The 7611-nt window shown below is 46.2% G+C and overlaps 1 long non-coding RNA gene across 1 annotated transcript in view; it reads left to right on the top strand.

Annotated features, from left to right (window-relative positions):
* LOC108527645 (uncharacterized) overlaps positions 1–3803 on the top strand; it is an 11762-nt gene extending 7959 nt beyond the window's left edge. The window contains exon 2 of the long non-coding RNA XR_001884873.1: positions 3317–3803. This is a non-coding gene — a long non-coding RNA (uncharacterized LOC108527645). The remainder of the gene's footprint in view (positions 1–3316) is intronic.
* The last annotated feature ends 3808 nt before the right edge of the window (positions 3804–7611 follow it).

Genomic DNA, 7611 nt, shown 5'->3' with positions numbered 1-7611 from the left:
CTTTTTTTTTTTTTTTTTTTTTTTTTTGAGACAGGGTCTTGCTCTGTTGCCCAGGCTGGAGTGCAGTAGCACAATCTCAGCTCACTATAATATCTGCCTCCCAGGTTCAAGCAATTCTCATGCCTCAGCCACCAAGTAGCTGGGATTACAGGCATGTGACACCACGCCCGGCTAATTTTTGTATTTTTAGTGGAGATGGGGTTTTGCCATGTTGGCCAGGCTGGTCTCGAACTCCTGGCCTCGAGCCACCTGCCTTGGCCTCCCAAAGTGCTGGGATTACAGGCTTGAGCCACTACCCCCAGCCACAAGTGACTTTAATTAGGATATCCAAATGGTGCCACCAGGATACTTAGGCCCAGAGACTCAAATGTGAAATCCTGGAAATTCTGTCTCAACAAAGCAACCAAGTGTCTTGTTATTTTAAAAAAAAATCACACTGTGGCCAGGCGCAGTGGTTCAGGCCTGTAATCCCAGCACTTAGGCGGCCAAGGCAGGGGTATCACTTGAGGTCAGGAGTTCGAGATCAACCTAGCCAACATGGTGAAACTTTGTCTCTACCAAAAATACAAAAAGTAGCTTAGTGTGGTGGCACACGCCTGTGGTCCCAGCTATTTAGGAGGCTGAGGCCTGAGAATCACTTGAACCTGGGAGGCGGAGGTTGCAGTGAGCCAAGATCATGCCACTGCACTCCAGCCTGGGTGACAGAGTGAGACTCCGTCTCAAAATAAAATAAAATATAAAAAAATAATGTTGGGGAAAACGTGTTCATGCAGATTCTTATACCAGAGAATCTATTCTAACTGAAAAGGGAGAAAGGGCAAGGATTCCAAGACATGCCTGTTAGAGACATCCAGCCTACAGCAATGAGGCAGAGATTGCTCTGGACTGCATTGACTTTTGCACCCAGAGTTATTTGGTTTGACAGACTGCCAAATCCTGAAGTTCAAAAGACCATCACAAGTGGGGAAAGGGGCCAACATTCTTGGGGTTGGATTCCCAGAATTCTCCAAATATGAGTCTCCATAAGTAAACCTCTCAGTCTAAGGCTCCCTCATGATGATGGTTTGGTTTTAGAGATAGTCCCTTTCCCCACCGCAAAGAATGTTAGGGGAATTCTGATGATAAAAACATCAACCATGTCGGCCACCTACGAACTTGAACTTAGGTATGTAAACTTCTCCCAGAAGCCACCAACACAGTCATGTCTGAGGTTCACAAGGATGGAGCAACCCCCTCACACTGAAGGCAGCTGTTTTCATTAGGCCTGTCACAAAATACACAAGAGCTAGCATTTCCTCCTTTTAAAAATGTTTCATTGCAGACCAGGCACGGTGGCTTACATCTGTAATCCCAGCAATTTAGGAGGCCAGGAGGGTGGATCATTTAAGGTAAGGAGTTCAAGACCAGCCTGGCAAACATGGCGAAACTCCATCTCTACGAAAAATACAAAAATTAGCTGGGCATGGTGGTGTATGCCTGTAGTCCCAGCTACTTGGGAGGCTGAGGCATGAGAATCACATGAGAATCAATTGAACCTGGGAGGTGAAGGTTGCAGTGAGCTGAGATCACACCACTGCACTCCAGCCTGGGCGACAGAGCAAGACACTGTCTCAAAAAAAAAAAAAATCAGGCTACTTAATAGTAACTTACATATGTGGTGAAGCTTGATTCCATCTTTGAAACTTTCCACCTCTTGCCTCATATTCAAACTGTCACCATCTCCTGTTAGATTTTTACCGCCAAACTACCTCTGAGAAACCAACCACTCCTCTTCTTCTCCATTGCTACCACCCCAGCCAGGTCACCTTCATGTCTCACCTCTGTTACCAAAAGAACTTCCTAACTGCTCTCCCTACACCAATCCTGTCCTCTCCTCCCTCCCCATAAAAGCTATTGACCACGCTACAATCAGGAAGATGGTTTCAGCACACCTGATGCCGTCCCCACTCTCTTCTTGCTGAAAATCTTTGCTCTTAGGCTAAAACTCAAAACCCTCAGGTTGGCTCCTACCTGCCTATACAACCCCTCTTGACCTTTCCTCCCCACCTATCTGTCTCTGCTTGCAGCCACAGTCACCTCCCAGCTCCCCGACTTCTCCCTGTCACCTATCCGATGATCACAGTTCAAATGGCACTTCCATAGGGAAGTTTCCCTTGGGGACCCCCAATCTGGGGCAGGTCTGTTTAAAATTTTCATTAACCTTGTTTCTGTCTTTAAGAGCAATTCATCTTCATTTATAATTACACATACTTGAATGTGAAGATGTGATAACAGAAAATTCATTTTCTCTACTGGCCTCTAGACTCGCTGAGCCTTACCCGGAGCCTGGCGCATAAATAGGTTCTTGCAGAATGTTTGTAGGGTGATTTTTCAGAAAGGTAGAAATTGACTAACACAGAAAATTGAAAATCAGTTTTTTTTTTTTTTTTTTTTGAGACGAGTCTCGCTCTGTCGCCCTGGCTGGAGTGCAGTGGCATGATCTCGGCTTACTGCAAGCTCCGCCTCCCGGGTTCACTCCATTCTCCTGCCTCAGCCTCCGGAGTAGCTGGGACCACAGGCGCCCGCCACCACACCCAGATAATTTTTTGTATTTTTAGTAGAGACGAGGTTTCACCGTGTTAGCCAGGATGGCCTCGATCTCCTGACCTCACGATCCACCCTCCTCGGCCTCCCAAAGTGCTGGGATTACAGGTGTGAGCCAACGCGCCTGGCTGAGAATCAGTTTTTTTTTAAAAAAGGTCACCACGAAGGAGGTATTCCCCAAATTTTGAGACAAGGTTACTAATAAAACTCAGTACATAATGGATGAGATTATTTTTGCACAGAATCCAGAAAGGAAAGTCCTAACAAGTTATCAAAAAGACAGGAGAAGGGCAGAGCAGAGCAGACTTGGAACCTGGGATGTGTGGCCAAAAGTCAGAGAGGTAGGGAGAGAAGGGCAGGGAGCTGTGAGGTCCTGGATAACACTGGGTCAAATACTATCACTGGGGACTGGTTTGTAACATGATCTGTCAGAGAGGTTAATGGACGGGCACGATTAATGGGAACCCAGGATGGGACAGATCCCATCAAGCAACCATAAAAGATGACTTGTAACTGTATCAGAGATGGAGAGGTGGGAGTAAGTAGAGCAGTACCTGACAATCAGCACTGGAGTCCGTCTGACAAAAGTCTACTGTGTCTACAAGAAGGGAAGCCTAAGTGTCAGAAGTTTCCTCTCCTTGTTGATTGGATGGCAGACTGGGACCCAGCTGCTTTGCAGCCAGCTGATGACCCGTTCATGGAGGTTACACACACCCCTGTACTCTGGTTTCAGGTTCCTCAGCAGCCTCTGCCCATAGGCTGGCTTAATTATGATCCTGCTATGGGAAGAGAAAAAAACTGACTGAAGGAGATAGGCTGAATAATGGCTCCCTCCAGATGTCCATGTCTTCATCCCTGGAACCTGTGAATACATTACTTTATGTGGCAAAAGGGACTTTGTGGCTGTGATTAAACCAAGAACGTTGAAATGAGGAGATTCTCCAGGATCGTCCGGATGCACCAAATCTAACAAGAAGGAGTCTGGGTTGTCAGAGTCATAGAGGCTGGAAGCTGCTATGCTGCTGGCTTTGAAGGCAGGTGAAGGAGCCAAAGAATGAGGGTGGTCTCCAGAATCTGGAAAGGGCAATTAAATTGATATCCCCTAGAGCTTTCAGAAGGAATGCAGCCCTGCCCACACCTTCATTTAAAACCAGTGGAACTGATTTCGGACTTCTGACTGCCAGAATTGTAAGATAATAAATGTGTATTGTTTGAAGCTACTAAGTTTGTGGTCATTTGTTACATCAGCAACAGAAAACTAATACACTAACGAGCATAAATATCTGGTCAACAGATCAGTACCCAGATCATTCATGAGCCTCTGGAGAGTCTGGTATCTGTCATTCAGTCCCCTGGGCCAGATTACTGCTAGGAGGTCACCAAATCAAGTTTCTGGATCTGCTAAGCTGAGTCCCCATGTAACTGACCTCAACCTCTCCAAGGTCCTTCCACCCTGGGAAGCCTGGCCTGGCCTGAGGAAAGGCTGGCTCCTCCTCATGAAAACCACACCGAATGGTCGCTGATCACTCATGATTTGTGGGCTGTCAGGTGAGGTTTGGGAATACAGCATAGACTTTGGTACCAGGGAGGCCTGGTTCACAGCCCCTCTCTACCAGTCGTGTGATGATGAATAAGTTACTTAATTTCCTTCAACCTGGAAAATGGAGGTGACATCTCTCTAGTGTATAGTTCTGTAAGGATCGACAGAGACAATATGTATCTAATACCAAACACAGGGTCAGGCCTAGGGTAGGCTTCCAATCACGCTTGCCCCTTCCTGCTCACATACCCATGAGTCTTACCATGCTCATCTCTTTATATACTGGACACTTCAGCTACTTCCTCTTCTGTGTTATAAGCCCCATGGTGGCCCTGTGTTCTGTTAGCCCCCTGGCTACAAGTCAGTGACCTTACCCATCATCTTCCTAGTGGTCTGCTGACTTAGTTGGGGTTTCCGCACGAGTGGAACCTGAGACAAGGATTCCAGCTCAGGTAGCGTGTGGGAGATGATCCTAGGAAGCACCACTGAAGATGTGAGACAGGGAAAGGAAGGAGACAATGAAGGATGCGAGATCATGCAAGTTACCTACATGGCTGAAGCTTGATCCCCTTGGGGAACTCAGAAACAGTTATCCCAGAAGGGCAAAAGTGCTGAGGCATTTTACACCTACTCCCATCCGTCTTTATTTTTTTTGAAGGGGTCAGTAGTTACTCCCCAACACTTCCTTCCTGCTGCACTCGTGGACAAGACAGGCTCCAGCACCAGAGTCCTCAGGCAGGCACTGGTAACTGGAAGGGCTGACATGGGGAGGTGGGAGGCACAGCTGCCACATCTTAGGAGTGTCACTTTGGCTACCTGTCTCCCTGGTCACAGCTTCCCCCTGGCCTTGCCTATTCCTTGACCAGTCATGAGCTCTACCTGCCTACTGCATTGTTCAGACCTAACTGCATCCTAGTCTCTAGCTCCTCCAATTTGCAAGCAGATAAATGAAAGGAATTTGTAAAAAGATTTTATTGTATATATTTAAGATATATAACATGCTGCTTTGATATACACATAGATAATGAAATGGTTTGTGACAAGAAGGGAGACCATTTCCTCAGCAAACTAACAGCTGCTCTCTCTGGTCTGGGCCTTCTACTCTACCTTTAAACATCCCGCATCACTATCTCCATTTTGCAACTCTTAAAGCTCCAGTCTGCATATGTCAAAGGCTGATCAGGTTCAATAAAATTTTTTTGTCACCTTTAAAAACTCTAATTCTTTCTCCCAGCTAATCACATAAAAGTTACAAGCATCTCTGGGTTATCATTATGGCCCTGTTATCATTACCTGAGAATGTTTGAAAAACATCCCACAGAGAACTCTAACTAAAAAAGTCTGGAAAACAAGAGGGTCGCCGTATCAAACACTTGTTTATCACAGGCCGGGTGAAGCGCTGGGAGACGAGGTTACTAGATATACCCAGGCCTCAAGATCCAACTCTGACACCCTAGAAGCTGTTCATTAGTAAGAAATCGTTATGGAGGGCCTACTAGATGCAGAGTGCTTGTGTTGGCTTCCATCAAGAACAGAGAGAGGCTTGAGAAGCTTCCAGAAAGAACTTCTGTTTCCTAAAACAATGCTGAACCTATTCCAACTTCCACTATCAGGGAAGTTTTTTTTTCTTTTCTCTTTCTCTCTCTCTTTCTTTTCTTTTCCCTTTCTTTCTTTCCTTCCTTCTTTCTTTTTTCTTTTCTTTTCTTTTCTTTTCTTTCCTCTTACCCAGCATCATCTTCTATAGTGAACCTCTTGGTGGGAGGTTTAGAATTTTTGTACCATGTGGCTGAAAGGGACCTCAGAGTGCATGCTGCTTTACAGATACAGATTCTAACATTTGGAAGGGAAATCATCAGCCTGAAGTGAGCCCACCTCATTGGTGGTAGAGCAGGGCCTGAAAGCCTTGCCTCTTGTCCCTAGTGCTTGCCTGCTTTATCCTTTAAACTGTTACTAGGTCGGGCGCGGTTGCTCATGCCTATAATCCCAGCATTTTGGGAGGCCAAGGCAGGTGGATCATGAGGTCAGGAGTTCAAGACCAGCCTGGCCAAGACGGTGAAACTCTGTCTCTATTAAAAATACAAAAATTAGCCGGACGTGTTGGTGGGTGCCTGTAATCCCAGCTACTCAGGAGGCTGAGGCAGAGAATTGCTTGAACCCGGGAGGCAGAGGTTGCAGTGAGCCACGATCATGCCACTGCACTCCAGACTGGGCGACACAGCAAGACTCCATCTCAAAAAAAAAAAAGTATATAAGGCAGCCAGCACATAGCAGTCACAAAGCAGTCTAATAATAATCATGAGCTGTCACCATTTGTCTCCCTATAGGTGTGACATGGCTTAGTCCAACTAAAGATCCACTCCTGACTTGAATTCCATTTTTCCAGACCCCTGATAGGTTTGGTTCTCTCCAGCTAAAACTCAAGATCTACAAATGAAAATCTTTAGAGAATTCCACTTAGTAGCAGACTGCTAAAGCTACTCTGTAAATGAGTAGTCATAACCAATTGATTTCACCATTTTTCTATAAAAAGTGCAGTTTTACACTCATTCATATAAAGTTTTCAATACATGTTTGTTGAAACTTACCATGTGACCAGCATTGGGCTCACCCTGGAGAAAACTAAGTCTCTAATCTGAGGGAACTCACAAATCATTGGCAGAGAAATCTCAAAGAACAAACCCAAAAAGTCTAGTACAATTGTAACGTGGGGCTCAGTGTGACAATAGAGGAATGCAGGGCACAAAGAGGGAGGAAGACACTGTTTGCCAGGTGGACGCTGGAGGAAAAAACCTTCCAGGAAGAAGGAAAAGCCTGTCCAATGCCCTGGAGGCATTTAACAGCCATCTATTTTAATAGAACTGAAATTGACTCACAGGCGCATAGAGATGGGGTAGGAGGGAGGAGCCTGATTCTGAGAAGCCCTTTGTATCAGGCACGTTCTTAGCTGCAAATTCAAAGACCACTCTGGCCAGTTAAATAGAAAATGAATTTATTAAAACATATGGGGTGGGATGGCTGCATATTTTATCTCCTCATTTGAGAGGGAAAGTGGAGTTATTTTTAATTATGCCAGGATTGCAAGTGTAAAGGACACATGAATGGAGTCTTTTAAGATTCGGATGCTCTTAGAAGCTGGGGCGTTGAGAGCGGTCTTGCGACGGGTCCAGTGGTGGGTAAAGTGGGGCAGCCCTGCCATGCTATGAGAGCCCCTGCCGTTTGCTGCCCAGAGAGCTGCATGTCTCATCCAACACCCTCAATGGCATTGCCAGCTTCTGAATATGTGCCCCTCTGATTGGTGAGGCCTGCTTCACACACATGCTGCCAAGCGAAGGGAGACGGACTGGGAAAGCAAATTCCTGATGGCACCACCTACCCGCTCCAGCCGGGACCTCCCTGCGGCTTTGAATGGCACCCTGGTCACCTCCTGGAGAAAGGCCGTTGAAGTGGACTTGGCAGGGGAAATAGTACCTGAAGCAACCAAAACTTGA

Source organism: Rhinopithecus bieti, unplaced genomic scaffold (assembly GCF_001698545.2).
Source record: "Rhinopithecus bieti isolate Rb0 unplaced genomic scaffold, ASM169854v2 scaffold_4908, whole genome shotgun sequence".
In the NCBI taxonomy this organism is placed as follows: domain Eukaryota; kingdom Metazoa; phylum Chordata; class Mammalia; order Primates; family Cercopithecidae; genus Rhinopithecus; species Rhinopithecus bieti.
The sequence above is the reverse complement of the archived record's forward strand: the minus strand, read 5'-3'. Positions and strand labels throughout refer to the sequence as shown.